The sequence below is a fragment of the Glycine max genome, chromosome 6, assembly GCF_000004515.6.
Source record: "Glycine max cultivar Williams 82 chromosome 6, Glycine_max_v4.0, whole genome shotgun sequence".
NCBI lineage: Eukaryota > Viridiplantae > Streptophyta > Magnoliopsida > Fabales > Fabaceae > Glycine > Glycine max.
Genome location: NC_038242.2, coordinates 16,111,865 through 16,130,662, shown reverse-complemented (window position 1 = coordinate 16,130,662; position 18,798 = coordinate 16,111,865). Strand labels below are relative to the sequence as shown.

General features: G+C 31.6%; 1 long non-coding RNA gene and 1 pseudogene across 1 annotated transcript; one reads left to right on the top strand and one right to left on the bottom strand.

Annotated features, from left to right (window-relative positions):
- Positions 1-83: 83 nt before the first annotated feature.
- Positions 84-5,115, bottom strand: LOC121175066 (uncharacterized). Its single transcript, XR_005892043.1, has 2 exons — positions 4,884-5,115; positions 84-2,102 (listed from the first exon to the last, which is right to left on the bottom strand). It is a non-coding gene; the product is annotated as an uncharacterized lncRNA (long non-coding RNA).
- Positions 5,116-9,676: 4,561 nt separating this feature from the next.
- On the top strand, positions 9,677-17,626 carry LOC100790633 (GDSL esterase/lipase At5g45910-like; annotated as a pseudogene).
- Positions 17,627-18,798: the final 1,172 nt, after the last annotated feature.

Below are 18,798 nucleotides of genomic sequence, written 5' to 3'. Positions count from 1 at the left end.
CATTTAGAAGATGGAAAGCTTGTATTAAAGTTTTTTATGAGTGAGTTTATAGTGAAAGAGTGAGAGAGAGTGATAGGGAGTAGTGGTCCACAATGTAAGTTGTCTACACTCTAAAGAATGTTTTGGTAATAGGAGACTTCTACCACCTTCACGGTGGTCCATCATATACTACTATTAACAACCATCAAATTAATCAAGGACACGATGTATTATACACCTTTTCCATCAGATCTTTGCCCCTTTATTGTTCCTCCTTGTGGCACTCCATCGCCTGTGGCCACCCTTCATCAACCCTCCACTAGTTTTGGCCACCCATAATCGTGAACTTCCACAAACTAACCCATGTTTGACATAGATCTCTCATGCACATTGTCCCATTTATGTTGTCGAAAGGCATCAATGGGCTGCTCTTTCTATCACTTTTGTTCTCCATCTTGTGTGAGTCGTTGGTATTGTCAAAGAGCCGAAGTGTGTAGCCTACGTGACCGCCACAAGAGCGGCTTTTCCTGTTTAGCGGCATGTCTCTCCAATGGCCATTATGAGCTACGAGCTCTTGAAACCAAGATTTACAGTGATGGTGAATTTTTTCAATTTGTCCAATTCTTCAATCTCTGACGGAACTTGCTCAAAGAGTTGAACAAACGAGACGTTGATAGCAATGACTCATAGGTCTTGGTCATATGTTACGCTTGAAAATGAACAGTATAAAGTGTAGATCTAGTGCGTGATGTCATCGTGGTGGTTGCATAGAGGGCCTTGAATTTGTTGGTCCGCTCCCTGTATCATTGAGTCTTTTGAGTTTGGGGTTGCTAGATTTGAGTTTCAATAACTTTATCAGGTTGAACCAACTCCACAGGATGGTCAGCGCCAAAGAAGAGGAAGAAGAGAATGATGGTAGCGAGGAAAAAAAAAATAAAAATAAAACTTGAAACGCCACCGCTAGAAATCACCTCTGAAGGTGACAAATGGTGATCGAAGGTTCAGCAGAAAAAACTACAAGGAGAACTAGTGTGGAATGACCTATGATAATAAGATTCATCCTACACTTAAAAATCATGATCCATTGCGAACCACTTAAAAACCATGATAATAAGTTTTTTTTTATCAACAAATATTAATTTTTAATTTTTAATTTTTTGTTAGCAGAAAATCAAACCCACGATCTTGATAACAAGCTATGACTAACATCATCCATGATATTAAGCTCTAATTCTTAATTCCTCATGTCAACAAAGATTTTTCACATTTGAATTTCGGTTGTTTGTGAACCATCATGATTCACACGGTTTCCTTCTTCAAGACCCTAAGGCAAATTAGCAATTCACATCCTTTTATGTTCTGCATCATTGTTTAATAAATATTATAGGGTGGGGGCAGGGCAGAACACACGAAACATGTTTAATAAATATTAGAAGGGACGACAGAACATGCTACATATGCACATATGCTTATTGAATCAAAACTTCTAACAAAACATGTATCATTCTTTTATTTTTAAATATTTTTCATATATATGTAAGTTTGTTAGGTAGTTATTCTGTTTTCTTTTCTGTTTATTTCCTTCTTTAGTTTGTCTTTCTCCTTTTATATATATGTAGCTTATAATTATACACTTGTAATCTTCTTGTTGTTGATCAATACAGATTCTAAGGCTTTTCCAATAATTAATAACTTCAATATGGAATCTGGTGAAAAAGAATATCTACGATCCTATTCCTTCACTACTAGAAAAATAACATTTTACATCGGTGGAAAATGCCCTTTAAAGACGGTGGACGCACGTCTTTGAAGCTAATGTCGTTGTAGAGGATGGATATTTCTACGACGGTCGTAAAAGGACCGTCTTAGAAACACATGATAAACAAAGTCTGCTTTCTACATTGGTGTTGATTTTGTTTATCACGTGTTCTACGACGGTCCTTTTACGACCGATGTAGTTTGTGATGTGTTCTACAACGGCCCTTTTACGACCGATGTAGAAAGCTTTGTTAACTAAAAAAAGATATTGCCTCCTCCCAACGCCATCCATGGTATTGCCAAAGTACAGTTCAAATCATGCAACCAAAAAAAGATGATGCCCATAAACAAAGCCAATAAGAGGTCTGCAAAGAAAACTTCATTTTAGATATTAGGAGATGGTGTCAAACTTAACTAACATATAGAAGATAGCTAAAAATTGTTATAGAAGCTAAGAGTGAATGTATTCAATTTTTTCCCAACTGAAAAAACAAGTTGAATATTTCTAATTTGACTATAAATATGTACACCAAAAATACCATTTGGATGATGAGAAATTTTTTTTATTAAAACTGAACTTACAATCCTGAGGTGATGTCTTTGTGAATACAATCAACAAATGAGTGAAAAAGAGTAGTATCAATACTATAACTCTTTCACCCATGATCAACTTAAAGGAGTACACAAAACTTCACTACTCATACAGCTGCCTAATGCTGAATAAAAGGATCCTTTGTTGAAAGCATTCAATGCCAATCTAGTGAATCAACCCACCATGTTGAAAGCATTCAGGTATGCAAAGAAACCATGAGAAACCTAAATAAAAATTTTGGGAAAGACATTTGATTTGTTCTTTGTAATGACTGATAGGTGACTTGTAGAATGAAATCAAATCATATTTATTTTCTAATTAAATGGCAGTGTATGTTTGGAAAGACCAGATTCAAATTTGAATCCAAGAGATGCTCTTGACCCTATATATTAGTCAATCAATCAAATTAAGCAAAGTAGTTATATCATTCTATGTTTTAAGGATATGAATTTACGGTATTAAATACAATATATAAGCACCATATTTTTTCAAACAATTACAATACAAGTATAATAACATGTCAAAGCTCAAAATAAGAACTTTAAGAATAAACTTGGTTATTTGGTAATTTTGATATCTTAGTTTTAAAAAAGTTAAGCTAAAAGTTGTGGTAAAAAATGATAAATTAAATTGATTTGCATCCAATTGTCTTGCTTAATGAAAGAATTTATTTCCCTTAAAAAATGAAAGAATTTATTTCTAAAAATAAAAATATTATGTAAAATTAATTTAATCAAATAAATTTCAAACATGATATTTTATTCTATATAAAGTAAGTATTAGTTACTAAAGATAAAATATTAAAAAAGAATATATTATTTTTAAATATTTTATAGGATAAAAAGTCATTTATTTAAACAGAATTCAATAACATCAAATTACATTAAAATGTATTTGATGAATATATTGTTATAATTGAGAATTCAAAAATTAGACCACAAATTAAAATGTTAAGAAAATTCTGAAATATAAATTAAATTTAAAGAAAAATATAAATAGTTTAAAATATCAAAAAATTATATAATCATACATTTGCGGTATAATAATAATAATAATAATAATAATAATAATAATAATAATAATAATAACAACATTTTCTGGTATAGCTAACAAGGAAACAAGGAACTTGAATGATGGAACTCCTCAACTTGATATTTTCTCGTCCATGAGAAGCCAGTGTCAAACTGTGACAATGAGAAAACAAGGAAACAAGGTATACCTTGTAGAATATTCTGGCAAACTCTTCAAGCTCACTATCAAAGTTGTTCAAGTCCTAGAATTCAAAGATTTTACACACAAGTAGAAGACACACCCAAGCAACAAGTAGGCAGAATGCCACTGATGCCAACTGATAAAATTCATGGGTCTACACCAACATAAGAAAAAAATTAGTTAAAAACTAATGCATAAACATACATTTAACAGCAGAGCACAAGGCCTATTATCTTCACCCGAGAGGATATATAAGCTTATCATAAGCTTAAGGAGCCATGGCACACAAGTATGAGATAACAGTAAAGCACAAGGCCTATCTCTTTGTAATTTGTGTTTGTGCCTACCTTTTTAAGAGACCTATCTCTGTCATAACATCTAGTCTCAGCAACAACAACAATGAAGTATAAATAGTTAAAGTGCTAATAAGGAAATATAAGCTGCAGGGAGATAAATCAAGATAAGGAAATATAAGCTCATATACTCAGCAAATCCAAAACCAACAAGGATAATTTTAAGAGTAACAACCAAACACATTGTTGGTGAGAAGAGCTGGACAAGATGCTTGAAGAGAATAGAAGGAGAGTGGAAGAATCTCAAAGAAGAGAATATAAGCTGGACAATTTTGCCAAAGCTTTAAAATCACTGTATAGGTAGAAATAAATTAGGGGTCAAATATATAATTTTTAATAACTCAGATTGTCTAATAATTTCCTTTATTTTTGGTCTATCCATCTTAAACCAAAAATAAAACAAAAAGGGAGTAGTGCAATTTGTTAAACATCTCTGTACTCATCCAAAAAAGTGATACCTCTATTGATTTTAGATTCATGTAACTTCACTTTTAGATTTGTGACATTGGGGTGTCCGGGACTACAAGGCAACCATAATCGTGACTGCATTTATCCACAATTTCCCCCAATCAAGCTATTAAATTGCATTCACAATTGTGTCTTTGGTTTCGTCATGATTCTTGATACCGTAGGAAATTGCAGACAAATGCAGTTGTGGTCACGGTGACCTAAAAAACCTTTGATCCTGCAACCCAAGTCACCCTTGTGGACCATTTTTAAAACTCTAGCCCGCAATATCAAGGAGAACCATGAAACCGCAATCGCAATTTAAAACCTTGCCATTCACTTAACAACTCGGCATGCAACCTCTAATTTTCTCAAGAAATTACATTCAAAATCAATAGTGAAAGCTAAATAGCACTCTAGAACAGTAACATCAGTAATAATCGTTCGAAAAAATGAAGAAATGTGACATGAGTACGGTATGAAGCTGATTAAAGCGATACAAACCATGAACTAAATTGGTAGACAAATGAGAGAGAACTTACAGTGAAAGAAAAGGAAATGAACACGCTATCGTTCAATGATTTGCAAAACGGTATAGTTTGACAGACAGAGTCGACAATGGAGTATGTTCAGAGCACTACAACTCAGAGATGAAGGGAAGACACGACGCCGGAGATGAAGGGAAAATGTTACGAGGCTACGAAGGAGGTTGCTAGGGTCGGCGTGCGCACGACAGACAAGAAGGGGACAACAAATTAAAAGGTAATGGCACACTATTTTTCTAAAATTTAATTTGCAAAATTGCAACAACGGTGATTTCTTAAAAAATGTCGTTGTATTCCTTGCCTATAGTCAAATACGAAGACGTTTCTTTCACTGAAACGTCGCGTTTCGTGAACAGCTCAAATACGACCTCGGGTTTGAAAAAAAAATGTCGTCATTAATGTCGTGGTATTTACAAAAATGTCACCGCTACAGATTCAACTACGTTCGCCAAAGCACCGATGTTATATTGATGTCGTGGAAACGCTTTTTTATAGTAGTGCTTATTGGGCATGTGATCATCCCTTTGTGTCTCTCTTCTCTTGATCATTATCACATCAGCTTTTTGGGGTTGGATTCATGGCGGAACAAGTTAAATATTCTAGTCAAGATCCCTCTCATCCACTATTTCTACACCATTCGGATAGATCAGGACCCATCCTCACCTCCCAGCCTCTTGATCACAAGAACTACACCACATGGAGTCGCGCAATGATGGTAGCTCTTTCGGTGAAGAACAAGGTGGCCCTCATAAATGGCTCTCTCCCGATGCCAACCATAACAGATCCTACATATGTTGCATGAACTCATGGTAACAATGCTGTCATTTCTTGGCTTTACAATTCTGTTTCTAAAGATATCATTACTAGCATCCTGTTTGCAAATACGACTAAGGAAATTTGGGACGATTTGAAAACAAGATTTTCTAGAAAGAATGGCCCAAGAATTTTCCAATTGAGAAGGCAGCCAATGTCATTACAACAATGAAATGATGATGTTAGTACCTATTACACCAAATTAAAATCTGTTTGGGAAGAACTCTCAGGCTATAAACTAACCTTTCAATGCAAATGTGGAGGGTTACAAACTCTACAAGATTACAATGAATCTGAATATGTCATGTCTTTTTTAATAGGTTTAAATGATAGTTTTGCTCAAATCTGGGGTCAGATTCTCCTCTCTGATCCTCTCCCCCCCATTGGTAATGTCTTTTCTCTTGTTATTCAAGAAGAAGCACAAAGAGAAATTGTTGTCAATCATATACCTTCTCTAAACTCTAACAATATGACCTTTGTTGTCAATTCTACAACCAAGAACACTAGTAATGGTAAGAGTAGAAATCCCAAGAAAGAGAGACCTCAAAGTTCTCATTGCAACATGTTGGGTCATACAAAAGACAAGTGTTACAAGCTTGTTTGCTATCCTCCAAATTACTTCAAGAACAAGCCTCAACATACTGTAAATCAGGTAACTGATTATGCGGAGTCCTCAAATCAAGGTGCCAACAATAATCTGTCTACTGCTCAATGTCAACAATTGATTAGCTTCTTAACAAATCAATTGAAAATTGAAAGCAATGTTGATACTCTTGCGACAAATGTTTCATGTATATGCATGAATACTAATTTTGATTTCAATGAATCTTATCATTATTGGATTATCAACTCGGGAGCAACCTCGCATATATGTTGTTCGAAAGAACAATTTAATTCTTATAAATGTTTACATGATTCTCATGTATTATTACCTAATTCCACCAAGGTAAAAGTTGAAGGGGTAGGAAGCATACAACTAAATAATGACATCTTCCTGCACAATGTGTTGTTTATTCCAACATTTAGATTTAACTTGTTGTCCCTTCTGTCTTTGATAAATGACAATTCTTTCTAGTTTACTATGCAACCTAACAGTTTTATTCTTTAGGACCTCAAGATATTGAGGAGGATTGGCACCACTTGACAACATCAAGGACTACTTCTTTTCGATTTCCCTAAGTCTTCTTTTCATAATACTAGTATAAAATCATGTAATGTTGTTAAATATGAAACTTGGCACCATAGATTGGGCCACATACCTATACCTGCGTACAAATTGATTTGCAATAAAGTTCCTCTATCCTCTATTGATTCCAAATTTCATTGTGTAGAAGTAAAACTTCCAAGATTATTTTGATGATGCCAAAGATTATTAAAGATCCATTCAAACAAGATTAAAGAATCAAGAAGATTCAAGTGAAGATTCAAGAGAAGACTCAAGATATGCGAGAGCCTCGAGAAAAACATTAAGGTAAGTTAAAAAGATTTTTTCAAAGAAAAGATTGAATAGCACAAAATTGTCCAAGAAACATCTTTTACCAGAGTTTGTTACTCTCTGGTAATCGATTACCATAAGGTAGTAATCGATTACCAGAAGCCCAAAACATTTTATAATTGATTTACAAAGTAGTAATCGATTATCATGGGCATGTAATCGATTACCATTGTCTTGTAACGTTCAAAAATATTTTCAAAATAGTGTAATCGATTACACAATATTTGTAATCGATTACCAGTGGTTTTTGAACGTTGGATTTCAAACCTCAACACGAAGAGTCACAACTTTTGATAAAATAAATTGTGTAATCGATTACACCATTATGGTAATCGATTACTAGTGACTGATTTTAAAGAAGTTGTCAATAGTCACAACTTTTAAAGTGACTGGTTTTGAAGAAATTGTCAAGAGTCACAACTTTTAAAGTGACTGATTTTGAAGAAATTGTCAAGAGTCACAACTTTTTAAAGTGACTGGTTTTTAAAAGAGTCACAACTTTTAAACTTTTAACATGGCTTCTTCAAGAGCCATCAAATGGCTATAAATATGTGATCATGGCACGAATTTCAAACAACCAATTTCTCAACATCTTTCTAAGAGTTTTTGTTCAACATTTGCTTTGTCAAAAAAATTTCATTGGGCAAAAACTTGTGCTATTCTATTTTCTTCCTCTCCTCCATTCTTACAAAAAGTTTTTCAAGAGATCGACTCTTAGTTGTAAAATTTTTCAAGAGACGGTCTACTTGGTTGAATCACTTGACACAAAGGATTAACATCCTTTGGGGTTCATTGCAAGAGGTGCGATTGCCTCTTGGTATAATCACTAAACACAAAGGAGGAAGGTCTTTTGGGGTTCATTGCAAGAAGTGGAATTTGCTTCTTGATGTAAACATTGAACACAAAGGAGGGAAGTCCTTTGTGGTTCATTGCTTGTAAAGAGTTTTTACAAGGTTATTGAAAACGCTCAAGCGGAATTTGCGTGAGGACTGGACGTAGGCATGGGTTGTGGTCGAACCAGTATAAATTCGGTTTTGCATTATCTCTTCCCATAATCCCTTTTACTTTCTGTTGTGTTTATATTTCTTTAAAGTTACTTCTCCTTATTTATTATTCGAGTAACTTATAATTAAAGAAATAATTGAATCTAGGGAATATCTAAGAAAGGGAAATTTTCAATTAGGAATAGTCAACGAAATTTTAATTCAACCCCTCCTTCTTAAAATTTCTGAGGTCACTTGTCCAACACACTGTGAAGTGTGCCTTATTACTAAACAAAATAGATTAGCTTTCACTAACCAAAACAATTTTAGTGCTGAATTGTTTGATTTAATACATGTTGACATTTGGGGACCCTTTAGGGAAGTTACCTTTAATGGATTCAAATATTTTTTTAACATTAGTAGATGATAAAAGTAGGTTCACCTGGATATACCTTCTCAAAAATAAATCTGATTGTCTCTTTATTATACCACAATTTTTCTTATATGTGGAAAACCAATTTAAAACCAATATCAAAAGGTTCCGATCTGACCATGCAAAAGAACTTGCCTTTTCAGATTTCTTTTCAAAGAAAGGTGTCCTACACCAATTTTCCTGTGTAGAACGTCCACAGCAAAATAGTGTTGTAGAAAGGAAACACCTTCATATTTTAAATATTGCTCATGCCTTGATGTTTCAATCCAATGTACCATTAAAATTTTGGGGTTAATGTGTCAAAACTGCAATTTTCTTGATGAACAGGACCCCTAGTCCTATTCTGAAAGCCAAGTCACAATTTGAGATTTTATATGCAAAACTTCCTAACTATGCTAACTTCAGGACATTTGGAACATTATGCTATGCCTCCACTCTGATATCCAGTAGACACAAATTCTCACCTAGAGTTGTTGCAGTTGTGTTCCTTGGCTACTCTCAAGGATATAAAGGTTACAAGCTTCTCAATCTGTCCACTAAACAAATCTTTATATCCAAAGATGTGAAATTCTTTGAGAATATATTCCCTTTCAAAAACTAGCAATCCAACAACAGTGATAGAGAGTTGTTCGACCCCTATGTCACTCCTAATCTCATCACCTCCAATAACTCAGATGACACAAATATCACATCAATCACAGAAACACCGCAACATAATCCACAACCTGTTCAATTAGATCCTACTAAGTATGGACTGAAGCAGGCTTCAAGAACTTGGTTCAATGCTTTCAGCAATACCTTACTTAGAAATGGATTCAAACAATCCAAGTATGATTACTCATTGTTTACTACAGGAGAAGGAGATAACTTCATAGCAATTTTATTTTATGTTGATGACATTATCCTAGCTAGCGTGGGTCAAGAAATCATCTCCATAGCTAAGACAATTCTGAAAGAGCACTTCAAACTGTAAGACCTGGGAGATCTAAAAAATTTCCTAGACCTGGAGCTATCTAGATCAAAAGAAGGCATTTTCATGCTTGCTTGCAAACCATCTTCAATTCCCATGGAAACAAATAACAAATTGACAGCTAACTCAGGAACTAAGCTTGTTCATCCAGGATCTTACAGACGACTCATTGACAGGCTTTTGTACTTAACTATATCTAAACCAGATATATGTTACTGTGTGCACAAATTAAGTCAGTTTGTCTCCAATCCCTATACAAACCACATGCATGCTGCAAACATATTTCTTCAGTACCTTAAGCACATTGCTGGTCAAGGTATTCTTTTTAGAGCCAACTCAGACGCAAAATTACATGCATATGTGGATGCAGACTGGGGATCATGTCCTAAAAGTAGAAGATCAACCACTGGCTTTTGTATCTTCTTAGGAAATTCCTTGGTTTCTTGGAAAGCCAAAAGACAAAAGACAGTAAGCAGGTCCTCGGCAGAAGCAGAATACAGGTCCTTAGCTTCGGTCTCTGGTGAAATTACATGGATTCGAAATTTGCTTATTGATTTCAATATTAGAACTCCTTTTGTTGCTATCTATTGTGATAACCAAAGCAGTAATTCATATTGCTTCAAATCCCATTTTTCATGAGAGGACCAAGCACTTAGAGATTGATCTACATTTTGTCAGGGAAAAGGTTTCTCAAGGGATTCTAAAGCTCATACGTGTCAGAAAATACCACCAACTTGCAGATATTTTCACCAAAGCCTTACCTCGAAATACTTTTCTTAGCATCATTTCCAAGATGGGCATTGACAACATTTTCCTCCCATCTTGACGAGGGGTATTGGATCAAGACTTCTAACAAAACATTTATCATTCTTTTATTTTTAAATACTTTCCATATATATGTAAGTTTGTTATGTTGTTATTTTGTTAGGTAATTATTCTATTTCTTTCTTTAGTTTGTCTTTCTCCTTTTATATATATGTAGCTGATAATTATCAGACACTTGTAATCTTTTTGTCGTTGACCAATACAGATTTTAAGGCTTTTCAAGTATCTTTTCTTCTTTTTTTCATGTACCTTCTTTTTAAGTTATCACAAGATTAATAACTTCAATAATGCTTCACACGACTCATTATATCCCATGGCTTCTCTATGAATCATGCGCTTCAGGGTTTGCACACAATTCATGACTTTGGCATGATAGATATCAAACAATTCACGACTTTGGCATGATAGATATCAAACAATGAAGAGAACTGCATTTCCCAATTACAATTTTTCTTTCATATTTTGTTTACTTAAATTCTTTATATTTTAAAATTATGATATCATATTTTTAATTCTCTTTTTTAATTTTTCAAAATTTTATGTAATATATTTTACACATAAATTTTTCTTTAATTTTTCTCTATTTTTATTTTATTTTTTAAGACATTAATTTTTTTGATATTTATTGTTCTCAACTTTCTCAATAATTTAAACATTAATTTTACACGATTAATTTTTTTTAAACTCATATTTGAACTTTTATTGCTTCCAACTTTTTCAAAATTTCGAAGACATTACTTTTTAATTTTTTAAAATTTTATTTCTTTCAACTTTTGCAATATTCTTAAACATTACTTTAATACATATAAACTTTTCAAACATCATTATTTTATGAATATTATGTTTCCACGTTTTCATAATTTTAAAGTCGGTACGTTTTTACTTTTACATAGTTTTAAAAATTTTATTCCTTTCAACTATTATAATATTCTTAAATATTGCTTTTACACATTTAAATTTTTTATTTACATTATCATTTTTTGAACTTTTATTTAACATTTTCAAAAAAATTTAAAGACATTACTCTTTAATTTTAATCTTCCACATATTTAAACTATTAGTTTTTTCCACCTTTTCAATATTTTGTTTCCTTCCCCATAACTCCTAAGGAACTGAGTTGGAGATCAGAAGCGAATTAGACAAGAGCTTCTATTTCTATGAAATGTGCTAATTCCAATTTTAATTTAGCAGCTACTAGTATCATGGCTTTAATTTGGGCTATATATAGAATGCGGGTCTCCAAAACCCTAGTAGGTTCAAATCCTACAAAACATGATTCTATTCTTGTTAGATCGAGAATATGACAATGAAATAATTAAAATAGTTGAAGCAGTCGAAAGTCTATTTTTTTAAGACATTACTTTATTGCTATTTAATATTTTTAAACTTTTATTCTTCTAAACATTACACATCTAAATCTTTTTTTAAACATCACCCTTTTTTATTGCTTCCAACTTTTTCATATTTTTCAAAACATTACTCTCCTACTTTTTCATATTTTTTAAACCTTTATTTCTTTCAACTTTTGCAATACTCTTAAACATATTACTTTTAAACATCTAAAAGTTTTCTTAAATATCACCACTTTTTGAACTTTTATTTCTCCCAATATTTTCATATTTTTCAAGACATTACATTTTTACCTTTTCATTTGCTAAAAAAAAGTATAAACAATAATAGTAGGATCTACGTATTTTATCAATACCTTTTTCTTTCCTGTTTCATTATTATTACCACAATTATTATGACTAAATTAAAACAAGATCTATATATTTCATCACTAATTTGATTAGGCACTTTAAGCATGAAAATAAAATTTTATGTGGCATACGAACATGCATTCCCACTACGGATATGGTGCGTTAATAACAATAAAAGATAAACAAATATGAGAGTGATTAATTAATCCGCTAAAATAGAAGGTGCTTATTTTAATTAATTTAGGCGTGTATTTATTTTTTTCTGAATGATAAAAAAACAAAAATTCAAGTGTATATTATTTTTTTTATCAACAGTGTATTGTGTATTATGTTTCTTCTATTATTCTTTTTATGTTGGGTTGAGAATAGGTCCCGAAGTCCAATCAATTGGGTATCTAATTTTGTAAGTTAAACATAACAAATGAATTAGGCAGTTGCTATTTCCACTTTCCCTTCCTACTTATACACTCCTCCTTTCCATTTTCCCCCAAATTACCCTCATGAATACATTCCCCACATTTCCCACACAGCCACACCGATTGTTCACCGCATCTCAATAACAACGTTCCATTAGCAGCAAAACACACCAACACAAATACTAACCTAAACTCTTTGCGGTCAATTTAAAAACATTATTTGTCTTCTTATCAATATCACCATCATCATCGTAAGAGAAGCATGTGAATCTTATGTGTCAATCTGATCCACACTACATGCGTCAACACACTGATGCAATCTATCTGGAAGTCTTTCAAATCTTATGGTTCCTACAACAAAAATCTGAAAGGTTTTCTAGCAATGAAAACCATTAATTTTGACCACGAGAATCTCCCAATCCTTCTCACCCTAAAAATCTACCTCCACAATGTGTTGATCGACGACTATGTTGTGAAGATCGGCAACGACAACAATCCCCCTTATGGAATTTAGACTTGATGTGGAGTTCCAATGAATTTTAGCACAATGACAATGCATTAGTGAGGGGGAGTAGTATGTTACACTTGATGTAACACTCTACTTATCGTAAAATAAATAAAAAAAATTATTTAAAAATTAATAGAGTTTTCAGAAATTAAATAAATGAGAGGAAAGAGTTTTTGTTAATTAAAATAACGGTTTCATAATATTAGAAAATAAATAGAGTAAAATGATATTTTAAAAAATAAATGTATGTTTTAATTGGTTATTTATTTAATGAAGAAGTAAAATATAATTCTTTTTTATAAAAAATAAAATAAAGACAAAATAAAGTAAATAATAGGCTCAGAGTAAGTAAAGTAAATAATAGATACATATTAGATCAATTTCCACAGTTACGATACATTTCTACACTTTTTATTATCCTCAAATTCGTTCTCCCTTTTTCCTCTCCCAAAATTCTTTTTTTCTAGATATACTCAAATTTATCTCAGTAAAACTATGATATCAAACTCGCTAACCATTTGATCATAATAAAATTTGGACACCACCTTTGAAACTCATTTTCACACATTTCAATCGTTGGGATTTGCGATATATTATATGTAGAAAGAGAAATGAATCTCGCACTAAGACAATGAAATTAAGGCTCAAATCTCTTCTCCTTCTCTCTAACGCTTAGAAACCCTAGCAGAGCAACTAGAAAAAAAGCTTGAGGAATCTTAGGAAATTGCTAGTGATACCGCTATCGTTGCCAGACTACACACGTGAGCCCACTTTCATATTTTAGCCATATTGGATGGGGTATTGCCTTATTGGGAGGGTTTCCATATTGATTAGTACTCAACCTTTGCAACTTAATTTGTTCTTGAACCTCAGTTGTGAGAACTAATGTTCTTGAACCTCACTTTTGAGAACTAACTAATGTCTTTGTATGTTTGTTTTGTCTTAAAGGATTTTTGCTTCCATTGCTCCAGGCTTTTCTTTTCCTTTTGAGGGAAAATTGTTGGCTCATTTATTCAATACAATGTGAAAAATCTAATACATCAAGGTTCACCTAATTAACCACATGGGGTGGGACCTTTTCTAGCCAGAAAATTTCATGCTAAGAAAAAGCTAATGAAGCTAAGCAATCAACAACTTTATTACAATTTCTTCTAACCCTACTAAGAACTGATGGTGATACATTCCTCAACTAAAGGAACAATCTTGTAAGATACTATGGAAGTAAGAATTCCCATGTAAGGGACCTTTTTCCAGCAATTGACTAGCTCCTAACAATTTGATTTGTACTAAACATTATGGAACAAACAATCACCACAAACTTCAATACTCCATCTAAAGGCTATAGCCTCAGCTTCTCAAAAAACATATTCAAAGGAAAGGAGTTTTGTAGCAGCTGCCAATACCTGACCTTCGAGGTCCCAAAAAATGATTCCCAATTCAATGCCAACACCTTGCCTAACAGTCGCATCAAAGTTCGCCTTTATTTACCCATCCTTAGGTGGCTTCCACACATTGTCCTCCTTGCTACACTATTTTTATCACTTTGTTGAACATGGATTTTTAGACATTGTGCCATGCTTAAAATTTACTCCACAGGGGTCTTGGGTTGCTAAAAAAATAGTAAATTTCTGCACTTCTAGAAAGTCCAAGCTAGGACATTTATCCACTCTAAAACTTTAGGTTCATTGTCCTCCAAACAATTGTTTATCCATTGGCTAAAAGAAGAATCTTTATCACATTAATCCTAGCTTTAACAAGAATTCCTCTTCCAGTCTTTGATAAACCTTCTCATTCCGCCCTTTAAGTTTTTTCCAGACTCGTTCTCTAACAAATAAAAAAACTCGAGACTTTGAATTTCCCCCAAAGATTGCTGGAAAACCCTAGTATTTTCCTTGACTCTTCATTGCCTTTACCCTAAGAAGCCTAACAAGCTCATCAATTCTAGAGGTAGGAACATTTCAACTATAGGAGAGTTCTGATTTGCTAAAGTTGATTTGTTAGCCTAAAACAATTTCGTAAGAATGCAATAGAGAAGTAAGATGCACAACTTCCTCCATTGTGGCTCTAGCAAATATAATGTTGTCATCTACAAAAAATAAATGTGAAATAATAGGTGCTTTTGGGCAGATTTTGATAGCATGCAAAGATTTCCTCTCGACAGACAAAAAGAGTGCAACTGACACGGATTTAGCCCATAGGATAAATAGATATGGAGATAAGATATTTCCTTGCCGGAGTCCCCTCTATGGCCTAAAAGATTGAGATGGGTTTCCTATTACTAACACAAAAAAAAGAAATTATAAATACATAACACATAATGAGCTAAATCAATTTTACCTAAGAAACCCATATTGAGGAGAGTACTTTCCAAGAAAAGTTATTTTGTAAAGATCATTATTTGTTTAATTTACTTGGAAACCCATACTGAGAAGAGTACTTTCCAAGAAAGACTATTTTGTAAAGATCATTAGTTTATGAATTTATTGTTTCTAATATTTTTATATTTTACAAGACATTACTTTTTTTACCTTTTCATACTTTTATATTCTTAGTAATAATTGTGTAAATTGCTAATATATCTTTCCTTATTCAATACAATTGTATTTTATTATAAAATTGTTAATGAATAAGTTAATAAAGCCTCCTTTTGTAGTAGTGTATGTAGACCAAATGGTTCTTGAGCATGATTTTCTAACAATTATTACATATTCTCATACTAACAAATATTTCTTATAACAAGCAACTTATTTTTTTGCATATAATTATGCTTCTTGAAATTTTGAATATTTAAATCTATCTTTTATGGTGTTATTTTTGTTAACCATTTAAACAATAATTATGATTAAACTTATTGGATGATATTACATATGTGAAAATACTTAACCCTTAATTTAATTTTACATAAACTAAGTTACAAATTGTAATAATGTTATTTTGAAATAAAATTACAATAATGAAAAGTTTTTTTTAATCTTTTCATTGATAGAAACTTTAACAATTTGCGTTTGCAATATATAGATCTAATTATAGAAATTTAACTATATGCATGATAATTATAGAAAAAGTCAAAACAATAACACAAACGTAACATATAATAATAACAAAAACATATTGACAAACATTTTTCGTTAAATAAATATCTTATCTTACAACTCATAATTCCCTATTTTAGGAATCATAATAGTTATCACCATGTCAAACTTAAAATGACAAATACATGACAAAACAAAGGATGATTGATGAGACAATATATAAAGCATTCAATTCCAATTTATAAGCACCAATAATCACAACTAAGTTTTCTCCCCTTGTTTAGAGAAACATTATGAAGATCTTCATGCTCTTTAGCATAACCTTTCCTTGTGTTTTCCTTGGAAATATTGTTTCAAATGGAAATACTTTTCCATCTAAAGTCGTTTTCAACTTTTGCGATTTTATAAGTGACATTGGAAATGCCGCTACTCTATAATATTCCTTATGGTTCAACATACTTTAAACATTCTTCTAGACGTATGTCAACTGAGCGACTAATTATAGATTTCATAGGTACTTTATTCTCTTGCTTTTCATATAGGTTAAATGAAATTTCCTTGTGTGAAAGCGAGAATATAACATAACCTGTGATCATTTAATTTTAGCTGAGACATATGGGATGCTGATGTTGCCAACCTATCTAAATTTCACCGAAGGACAAAATATTAATAAATGAGTAAATTTTACATTCGTTGGTTCAATTGCACTTGATGAGAATTTTTTGTAACAAAAAAGAATCAATATAATAGAATGTGTATTCATTAAGTACTCAACTTGATTGATTTAAGAAGATCAAACCCTCCCTTTGTAAAAACAAAGAAGGTTTTACCAAAACACCTTTAATAATGTTTTGGTCAAATATTTGAAATTTTTTCCAATATGACTAACAATATTCATTCCTTTTTATGATAGAGTGCCATAGTTACCTCAAAAACTCATTGTTTCTTGTGGAAGATATGGGTGGAAATGAATTGAATGCAATTATCCCATATAAAAATATTACAGAACTTCGTCAAATGGTTCCACCAATTGTTGTAGCAATTAAAAATATCACCTCTATATGTTATAATAAATTTATGTTAGCTTCAATTTTAATAGTTTAATTAAACTTGGATTTGAAATATAATTGACTAGAAATTGAATTTTATTTTTGTTTGTATTTGCTAGGAACTTATTGAATAAGGAGCGATAGAGTTAGTGGTACCAGAGAACTTTCCAATTGGGTGAAATTCTGTTGTTTTGGCAACATTGAATAGCAATAAGAAAAATGACTATGACCAATTTGGGTGCTTGACAACTTACAATGCTTTCATCGAGTACTATAATGAGCAACTAAAAAAGCCTATAAAGACATTAAGACAAAAGAACTCACATGTTAAGATAACATATTTAAATTATTATGGTTCTACCAAACATTTATTTCAAGCACCACAACAATATGGTGAGTTGTGTTTTTATTTTCTTTTATTAGATGAGTAGTATATAATTACATGCTATTGCTAATTTTGCAATGATTTATTCTTATCATGTTCATTAATTTATGTAATGCAGACTTTTCTACTAGTAAAATCAATACTTTTAGAGCTTGTTGTGGAAAGGATGAACCTTACCATCTTAATTTACAAATAACTTGTGGAAGTCTAGCAAGTTTACTTAGATCCTTCAAAATATATAAATTGGAATGAACTGCATTTTACTGAAGCAACATATAGGCTAAGAGCAAAAGGACTAGTTGAGGGACCTATTGCGAATCCTGCTCTCAAATCTCCTCATATGTTTTATACATTTTGTAATTAGAATAAAACAAACACAAATTTCCAAGAACATGGATATTGTATTCCTCATTGAGAATTTGTTATTAATTAATGCATAATTATAATTTGTATGTTTTGGTATAATGTGGAGGACATACGTGCTTGCATAAGAGAAATGGGATCACAATGAGAAAAAATAAGGGTTACTAAATAGTTATTTTTTAAATACTTTCATCTTGAATCTCACTATTTTATAATGTTACAAACATGAACTATATATAGTGGTTCGGTAAAGAGAACAAATTTGATTGAATTTTTTTATTATATCAATAAAAGATATATCATCCATTTATCTATATTTGTGTGCTAAACTCATTATTGATACAAGACAAATATTTTTTATGTGTGTTGTAATCATTGTTGAGAAAATTAGATCGATATTACTAACAACTTCAATTGTGAATTAGTTTAGTGATTTGTTGTTCTCTTTAACAAAGAAGAAATCTCTATGTAGTTTGATTGAACAACTTTATTCCACTAGGAATAGAAAATTGTCTAATTTTTCAAACTATATAGTTTGACCAAACAACCTTTTTAAATTACAAAATCACACAAATAAATTAATAAATTAAACATAAAATTTTGTAAATGAACCATCCATATTTTGAAATTAATATTTATTACTTTTAATTTAATTAAAATTAAAAATTAAATCTTAACTAGTGAAATATCTTGTGCAAGACTGACATGATAAATTTACAATCTACAGTTTTTTATAATGCTATTATTCTTAATATATTTCTCAATTATTTTTTATTTGATATAATATATAAAAAAATTATGAAGCAAAATGAAAAAGAGTTATTTAATTGGTACTTTTGAATTTGGGTAGATCCTAGTACCTGAATGAATACATTTTTAACATGAGTATAAATAAAAACCACTTAATCACATACTTAACAATACCATTTTTTTTGTTAAG